Genomic DNA, 9,913 nt, shown 5'->3' on the forward strand with positions numbered 1-9,913 from the left:
TAAAAGCACCCACAGAGAAGCACTCTCTCATCACACCATACCATCCACAAGTGCCTGTATAAACTGATGCTTTCCCAATAAAGTGAAGAAAATATAGCAGGACTTGGTGTGCTTTGGAAAGGGGGCTGAGTTAAAGCTAACTGGAGCTATTCACACATCACACGTGACCCTGGTTCCAGGATAGTAAAAAGGAAGACCGTGTGCTTTGGGGTCACACACAGGAGCTGCTACTCACAGCCCTTATGCTAAGATACAGGGCAGTCTCTGCACACTGGCAAGCAAGCAGCTTTACACAGCCAATACAGAGAAGTCCCTGCACACCAGCACAAGCAAGCAGCCTTAAGCAAAAGACAGCAGCACTGCTCACAGACCACTGCAAACACACAGAACTTTCACTATCCCTCTCTGTTTGAGTCCACGCTCTGCACAGCTACGTAGTGAGGAGCGTCCATCTCACCTACCCCCTGTGCCACGTTTCTACAGCTAGCGCCACCAAGGGCCACGCCACCGGACACTGCCAGGACATGGGTCGGAGCCACCGGACACCTGTAGTACAGCAACGCTGACCGCCGCTGCAGGACACCGATCGGCATCATCTGAGACAGTCGCCCATCGCTGAAGCAGGTAACAGGCCACACGCACTGGCTAAAGGCCTACACACACCTGCAGCATGGCAGAACTCAGACCCTCACCAAATGCCACGCAGCAGAGTGACAACTCAGACACTGAGACCGTTGCACAACTGCGACAGACGCAAGAAGGCGCAAGGCCTAAGCAAACAGTCACACTCACACAGAAGGCCCGCGAAAAAAATTAAGCTGACATTGACACGCACCGCGCCAAGCTAGAAAGGGCCTGGGAGGATACTGGTTGGGAAATATGTAATGTCGCGAGTGCTGGCAATCAGGAAAAGCAGATTAGACAAGCTATAGCCCAACTGAGGTCAAGTCACACACGCTATCAAATGCTGTCAGAAACATATATCACCTACCTGACCAGGACTAATACCGGCGAAAGCCTGCAAGAAAGAGACATGCAGAATAATATTGACCTGACACGCAACAGCCACGTGCGGACCGCTATCGCAGACGCCCATAGTGAGAGAAAAGAACTCCTCCTAGAGACCGCATCACAGCGCTCCAGCACATCCAGACGTTCATCAAGGTCAATGTAGACGGACGTTCACAAAGGTACACAATTTGGAGACGTTTATAATGTGAAATTATAATAGGCTTTATTGTGCCTTTTCCTTTTTATCAGGAAATTATCCAAACACAGGGGGGGAACAAAGCTTCCATTCACTTGGGAGTATTTCTAGTGAAATCCTTGCAATTAGTTCACATCTCCATTAGTTAAGCTTTTCCCAGCCCAAACACATAACATGAAAATAAGCATATATAAGCAGTCTCTTAATAATGAAAGTCTTATCTGTTTAGTTGCTGTAGAGTAAGCTTCTCTGCTCTCCTGGAACCGCTCCCGTGCGTGCACAGAAAAATATCAGCATCCAGGTTTAGAAGTCTTATTTGGTGTCTTGCAATCAGCTCTGCTGTGTGGCTGGCAGAGCTCAAGACTGGTCAGCTCCAGAGATCTGGGTTTCTTTTGGTCAGTCTCTCCTGGGACTCAAGAACCTCTGCTCTGTCTCTCCAAAGGTCAGCTCTCAGTCAGAGCTAAAGAGAGTCACTTCCTGTCTCAAAGGCAGGCTTTTTGTAAACAATCTAATCAGGCAGGTGGTGTTTAGTAATTAACTACCACACTGCTAGATTAAAGGAACATTACTGAACAGGGATAAGTCCCCTGTTACATACCTCCCCTGTTTGTGGGAAGCTTGAGCTTACCACGGCCAAAGCCCATCCTTCCTCTCTCATTCTAGATATCTCTGTGACTTGAATGAGAGTGGATGGAGGAAGAGAACACTCTGTCCCGCTGGGATTGGAGCCCTTTCTCCAGTTTATTTTTGTCTCCTCCCGAAGATGCTTGAGATCAGCACTCCTCAGTCGCTCGAGGAGGACTTTTTCCACGTAAGGTCTTTTTATCGCGTGCGCGGTCTTGAGATTTCTGTTGCGTCGGGCACTCCTCTTTTTTTTTCAACTTTCAATTTTTATTTGTGGAAAGTAAAGATACAGAGACTCACCTCCCATTGGCGTACATTACAATCACAGTCCACTTTTAAAAATTTTTTTTTAACATTGTTTAACAACATCATCAATATTCTAGTCCTAAACAGGGAAACAAAACAAGACATACAAGACTCACAAAACTGGGGGGGGGGGGGGGTATACATGTGGTGGGGGGGGGAGCAGAGGATGGTAAGATCCGACGTGGTAGTGGAGGAGGGTCGCTTTGGGTCTGACTGCTTACGGTTCCTCTAACGAGCTTTTTTTGTTTGATGTACATGTGAGCAGGCGCTGACTAGAGTTGTCCTATGTCCCTGTTTAGTCTGTCTCATCCAAGGAGAGCGCATTTATTGTTATTAGTGCAAAATTGAGGCAGCGTCTACCCCCGTTATGTTAGTTTGCTCAAGCCATGGGGTCCATATTTTTAAAAATTTAGTGCCAGAGTCGTTAACCCAACTTGTTAACTGTTCCATCTGGCATACGTGCCAAATTCTGTTCCTAATTTTGGGGATAATTGGAATCTCGTTCTGCTTCCACAGTGCTGCTATCTCGCATCGAGTGGCTGTCGCAAAATGCATGACTAATTTGTGTGTCGTTCTAGACATAGCCCGGGGCCGTCTGCCCAGTAAGAACAGCCACGGGTCCAGGGGGATCTCTAAGTCAAGCATCCCTTGTAGCCAGTCTCGAATTCTTTCCCAAACCGGGACCACTCTTGGACAAGACCACAGCATGTGTGTTAGGTCAGCTAATTCCCCGCACTGTTTAGGGCAGAGCGGCGAATATCCTCTGACAAATTTAGACAATTTAGCCGGGGTGTGGTACCACCGCATAAGGACCTTATATGCGTTCTCCTTTAATGTGACACATATTGAACTTTTCGCTGCAGATTGCAATATGTATTTCCAGTCATCGTCCTCTAAGGTCTCCCCTAACTCTGTCTCCCACTGTCGCATGTATCGTAGGCGGGGGGGGTCCTTACCAGCCGGACAGACTACCTCCCTATACATCCGAGATGTCAGTCCCCGTGTGTCCGTTGGTCTGGAGCACAGCTGTTCAAAATTGGTTCGTGCAGGACGAACAGGAAATTTGTTATAGAATGCCCTGACCTGGAGGAATCTAAATAATTCTGAATTTGGGAAATTTGATGCTTCTTTGAACCAATCGAACGTTTTGATAGATCCCTTACCCCCCAGGTCTTTTAATCGGTTATATCCCGCCTGCGTCCACTTTACAAATTTATCGAACGACAGACCCGGAGCAAAGTCCGGGTTACCCCATAGGGGGGTCATTAATGTGTGGGGGGTGGTTAAGTTAGCTTTAAATTTAGCTGTCTCCCAGACCGCTAAGGAGTTCGCTACTGCGCAGAGCGGCGTTCCGATGTCGCGTATGCATCGTTTTGGAAGCCAGATCAAGTTATGGAGTGCAACTGGCGCACAGCATTCTCCCTCCAATTCTGTCCACCTTCTTTTTGTGGGGTCTGCATGCCACAGAATGATTTGGGTCAATTGTGCCGCTTTATAATACGCCATCAAGCAAGGTACCGATAGTCCTCCTTTTGTCACTGGTTTTGTCAGTAGACTTCTTGCGATTCGTGGGCGTTTTTTATTCCAAATGAATTGTATGATGTGAGTTTGAAGGGCATGGATCTCTGATTTAATTATCGGTATTGGTAGGGTTTGAAACAGATATAATAGCTTGGGCAACAGGTTCATCTTTACGCTGTTGATCCTGCCAAACCAAGATATCCCGTAACCCGCCCACACCCTGAGATCCTCCTTTAACTTCTTCATCATCTTGGGGAAATTTGCCTTATACAAGGTATTGTAATCCCTGGTGATATATACCCCTAAATATTTGATTGCGGAGGCTTGCCATTGGAAATTAAAGTTAAGTTCTAGTAATTTTTCGGTTGGTTTTGGCAGGTTGATATTGAGCGCCTCTGACTTGGCCTGGTTAATTTTAAACCCGGAGACCATGCTAAAGGTGCCCAGGATCTCAAAGACGTTGGGCAGAGTTGTCAGAGGTTTAGAGATAGTAAGGATCACATCGTCTGCATATAGTGCAGTTTTATGATGCTGTCCCTCCGTTTGAATTCCTGTTATATTTGGACATAACCTAATATGAGCTGCGAGGGGTTCGATACAAAGAGCAAAAAGTAGCGGGGATAACGGGCAACCCTGACGGGTCCCACTTCTTATATCAAATAATTCCGACGGGAAGCCCTGATGCCTTACACGCGCTGTGGGACCTGAGTAAAGGGCCATTATCGCCTCCAAAATACGATTCCCGAACCCAAACACCCCAAGCGTCTGCCGTAGGTAAGACCAGTCGATCCGATCGAATGCCTTCTCGGCATCCAGGCTCAACACCATAGACGGTATGTTTTTCTTTTTCGCCAGATCTATCAAGTCTATTATCCGTCTGGTGTTATCTGCTGCCTGTCTGCCTGGAATAAAGCCTACTTGATCCGGATGAATCAGGCCCGGAAGGACTCTGCCCACCCTGTTTGCTATTAATTTGGAGAAGATTTTTATATCTGAATTAATCAGGGAGATTGGCCGGTAGCTCTTAAAGTCTGCCGGGTCCTTACCGGGTTTGTGGATCACTGAGATAGACGCCTGGAGCATCTGGGCCGGGAAGGGATCTCCCTCCAGAATCCCGTTAAATAACTTCAGAAGATGGGGAGCTAGTATTTTACTGAACTTTTTATAATATAAATTGGAGTAGCCGTCGGGGCCTGGGGCCTTGGCTGGTTTAAGGGACTTAATTACCTCTGTTATCTCTTCTAGGGTGAAATCACCCTGTAGAACCTCTCTCTCCACCCTGCCCAGGGTCGGGAGCTGTGCCTCTGATAGGAACTTCTGCAGTGTAACCGCGGATTTTGGATTGTGGGAGACCTTATCTCCGTCATATAGTGTAGCGTAGTATTTTCGGAATGCTTCCACTATCTGTCTCGGATCGGAGGTAAGGTCACCCTGTTGTGTTCTGATTTTCTCTATCCTAAAATTTGGGAGCTTGTTTCGGAGCTTGTTGGCTAGTAAGGTATCTGGCTTGTTGGCTTTTTCATAGAATCTGCGTTTGGACCAAGTCAACTCCTTCTCGGCTTGGGAGGATAACACCAAATTGAGGGCCGCTTTAGTATCTATTAATTCTTGCCACGTGTTCTGATTTTTGTCCGCGGAATGCTGTGCAGCGAGGCGTGTCAGTTTCGTCTGCAACTCTTTTATTTTAGTCTCTTTCTCCCGCTTCCGCTTACCCGCTATATTCATAAGGAAACCCCTGAGAGTAGCCTTATGGGCTTCCCAAAGCGTGGCCTGCGACTGTACACTTCCTATATTTTCGCTAAAGAATTCTTTTATCCGGTCTCGTATCGCTTTTTCTGTAGCAGGGGCCTTGAGAAGAAGCTCGTTGAGCTTCCAGTTTGCTCCGGGTCTGTCGAGCCCTACTATCGTTCACCTCAGCTCAATAGGCGCGTGGTCAGACCATGAGATCTCATGTATCTCTGTATGGCCTACCACTGGAACCACTCTACTTGACACTAGGAAGTAGTCTATTCGGCTGTATCTGTTGTGGGGGTTTGAGTAGAACGTGTACTCTCGAGTCATTGGGTGTTGTTCCCTCCATACGTCTGTCAGCTGACAGTCCTGGAGGCCATTGCGTATGGTTAGTAAGTCCTGTTTTTGGGCTGTGTTAGTTTGCGTGCATCTGTCCAAGTCAGGGTTTAATGTGCGATTTAGGTCGCCCGCCAGAAAGATTGATCCTTTAGCGATTTTGTGTAGTTTAGTAAACAGGTGTTCGAAAAAAACAGGGTTTGGTTCACAGGGTGCGTACACTGACACTAATGTAACCGTTTGATTTTGTAGTGTGCCCGTCAAGATTAGAAATCGACCCTGCGGGTCAGCATATTGTTTGTCAATGGTCAGGGCAATCCTATTATGCAAGACTATGGCCACGCCTCTCTTCTTGACATCTGCAGATGCTAAATAGATTGTTCTGTAGCTCTTATCTAAGAATTTAGGGTGGTTTTGGCGGGAGAAGTGTGTCTCTTGCAGAAAAATTATATCCGCTTTTCTACGGTTATATTCCCTGAAGGCGATTCTTCGTTTAGTGGGACTATTGAACCCCTTTACATTATGTGAGATCATAGTAATTTCGCTACTCATCTGTGCGGAATCTCGGGGACCATCTTCGTAGCGGCTGTGGCGATTTGTGTGTTACAGTTGCGCTGCTTAACCCTCTGTTGCTGCATCTGGGCTCGTTGTGCCAGCTTTTCTTGCTGTCGTCTGACTGCACCCAGCTCCTCTTTCCGATCTAGAGGGTCTGTAATCTGCTGCCGGAAGGGGGTAGACACAAGTGGGGGGGGGGGGAGGGTAACATGTAGACAAACAAAAAAAAAGAAGAAACAATTTTTAGGTCACTGGTCACATGACCTTGGTACCAACACCTTGGTCCTGTGAACCTAGCCCCTGGGCACTCGGCTGGGGGGGCCCAATGCACTCCCAATTGGTATCCCTCCTCTATCCCTGCCGCCCGCCCCTCCCAAGGGACTTTGCCGGGAACCTTGGTTAGTGTCCCATACGGTCCCGACATGGAGAGCATGCGGTGATCAGGGCCGGCCCGAACTCCACCGCTCCCCCCCGCTCCGACAATATGTATTATATAACAACGGAAAACTTCAAACTTTCAACGATAACTATATGCTGTACTGACTTCTTGCTCTTTCCCCTGTACTCGTATGCACAGAGTGTGTTGCCTCCATCCCTGCCTAGGGCCTTTGTTAACTGACCCTCCTATTCTACTTAGATATAGGCACTGTGCATTGCCTTGGGGCTGTGTCCTCCTATGCCTCTTATCCCTCTCCGTGTATCCTTACATGGGGGGGGGGGGCGGCCTATGATGCTGGGATCCTGGTATCTAGACTTCCCTAGAGTGTAAGGGGGGGTGGACATCCTCTTTCCTTTATTTTGGTGTATCCTTATTTAATTATGTATTCACCCCTCCTATTTATATCTTCTTTTCTAATCCTTCAAGGGATGCACTCTTTTCCAATCTCTCTAATGGCCATACGAATATAAAATGTAGCCTAATATTCCTATATGTGTCTCTCTCCTCCCCCCTCCCCTCTCTCCTCCCCCCTCCCCTCTCTCCTCCCCCCTCCCCTCTCTCCTCCCCCCTCCCCTCTCTCCTCCCCCCTCCCCTCTCTCCTCCCTCCCCCCTCCCCTCAAACCCCCGAAATTCATGTCCTCTTTTGTGTCTTATAGAAGGTGGTCGGTATTTGGGACTCTCTCCTCAGCTCTCTGTAGCGTGGGTGCCGCTTGCGGTGAGCGCTCGATCGCTGTCCTCTGTATAGGGGATCCGCCGCCCCCTCTGGCTGCCTTCACCGTCTCGCGGATGGATATCACGGCAACGTCCGCCTCCTCCAATATGGCCGCTGTTAGGCCCGCCCCTTCCGCTGACGTCATTCCTCTGGAAGCCATTTTGGATTAGGATGTACCTCGGGGGAGACGTGTCTGCCGATGCTGCCGCCCCTTTCTCCGATGAGCCTTTCCCGCCTGGTGAGTTCTTCCCGCCCTTGTCTCTTCCGTATTCTGCGGGTCACGGTGGAGACCCCTCCAGCTCCATCTTGGCCACCATGCGGGGAACACGAGGTGGGTACAATGATTTTATTGATTCGGCCTCCATTTCGTCTGTTGTAGGGCTGTTGGTCAAGCGGATGCTTGCTTTGGGGGTATCCAATGCAGGGGGTTTTAATAGAGTCCTGTATTAGGTCAGTACTGTGTGGCAACTTAACTGAAAACTTTAACTGAGCACCTGTCGGGTGCCGATGCAATCCCGCCTAGGGATATTGAACTTTTAGTCCCGGGCTGACTCCTCTCTGGCTGCTCGCCCCACCGTGGACCACGAGGGGCCCGGGGCGGGCTCTTCAGACTCCTCCTGCACAACACTGGACCCCGCATTCAGACCCAGTTTCTTTAGGAACCCTGGTCCTTCTTCAGCTGTTTTTAAGTGTATCGGGCGGCCATTACGCAGGACCATTAACCCAAAGGGAAAGGTCCAGCGATAGCGGACCGCCCGATCCCTCAGGACCCTAGTGACGGGCCAGAGGTCCCTCCGACGGGCCAAAGTGACAGGGGACAGGTCCTGGAACACCACGATTTTCGTCCCCTCAAAGTCCATAGAGGGGGTGTTTCGGGAACACTTTAGCACTTCTTCTCTTGTGCGGTAGTAGTGCAGGCGTACTATTATGTCTCTGGGGGGGTCAGTCGGTTGGGGTTTGGATCTGAGCGCTCTGTGGCAACGATCTATGTGTAGCAGCTCTGCAGGGGATTCAGGACATATGTGCTGCAGCCATCTTTGTACAAAATCTTCACAATCTCCTATAGATTCCGGGATCCCCCGGAGACGCACGTTATTCCGGCGATCTCTATTTTCGGCGTCCTCCTGCCGGTCCCTGAGCTCATTGATCTGCGCCTGTAATTCCCCAGTTTTCTTTGTGTTTTTTTGGGTTGCTGTGATGTTTTCGTCCACCCGCACCTCCATCTCCTGCACGCGAGACCCCAGTCCCCCTACCTCCCTGGTCAGTGCACGGATCTCCGCCTGCAGGACCCCCTTCAGGTCGTTATACAGCCGCTCTATGTCACAGCGGCGGGCCGATAGGAGTCCCTGATCCCGCGGTTCGCCGTCCCCTTCTGATTCCGATCCCGGGTGGGAGATGGGTGCCATTGCTGCTGAGGCCCTGCGGGATCTTCCGTCCACAAAATACTCCGGCAAAACCTTTTTGCTGGGGGTCTTTGTTGTTTTTTTAGACATTGTAGTGTTCTTGGTCAGTTAAGAGCAAAAATCAGTTAGGTTTTTAGCGCTTTATTCCGTTTTCTCGTTGATTTTGTCAGAACGGGGCATGGAGCAACAGAGTCACACAGCCATGCAGTCTGACCTAGCGCATGCGCTCTGGGCACTCCTCTTTTTGTAGACAAAGTGTATGGCAACAGTTGTAGAGCAGTTAGGACTAGCCCTTAGAGTTTTCTGCTCTTGAAGTGGTCTTTCTGCAGCTTCTCCACACCACGGAGTCGCCAGTTCAGCTTCTTCAGCTAAGGATTCTTCTGGCTTTGATTCTGCACTCCTACCTCTGTTTGTTGCCTATTGGGCAGCTATAGGTTTGGCTAGTGCTTTCTTTGGTGGCTCAAACTTCGTCATTTTGTTTTGAAGTTGCGTGGAGTCCCCAACTCTCACTGTACCCTTGTCCTTACGGGCATTAGTTACTGTGGGATACTGGTGCTTGGGCAGAGCCAATACCTTTTTCCGTATTGGAGGAATCTGTATCAGAGTCTCCTTCATATTCTGGCGCTCTGTAATTTTTGTCGTCAAGGTTGCCGCTGCGTCTGTTTTCTCCTTGGTGTACTGACTCAAGGGAATGGAACAGTCTCTCTGTCTCTCCAGCTCTTGCTCCAGTTTCTGAGCCTTCTCACACTCCCTCTCTTACAGAGTCACCTGGTATCGAAGCTCCGCTTCCAACGATGCTCTGAAGACATGCAGCGTGGCCTTTAGCTCCTCATACTGCTCTGTGGGGACGTACTGGGTATTCAGACTTTCCTGCAGTGCTTGTACCTCTTTAGCAGCCTGTTGTTTTTTTTCCTGTAGCGTTTGCTGCTTCTCCTCAGCATACTGGAGGTGTGTACGCAGACCTTGCAGTTGGTTCTGCAGTCGGTGCTCTGCGTCAAACTTTTCCTTGACTTCTTCTGTCAACTGAAAATTTTCTTCTTTCAGTTTTAAGTTTTCTCTTTTTAATCTTGAATTTTCTC

The sequence above is a fragment of the Ascaphus truei genome, chromosome 19 (genome assembly GCF_040206685.1).
Source record: "Ascaphus truei isolate aAscTru1 chromosome 19, aAscTru1.hap1, whole genome shotgun sequence".
NCBI classification, from domain to species: Eukaryota; Metazoa; Chordata; class Amphibia; order Anura; family Ascaphidae; genus Ascaphus; species Ascaphus truei.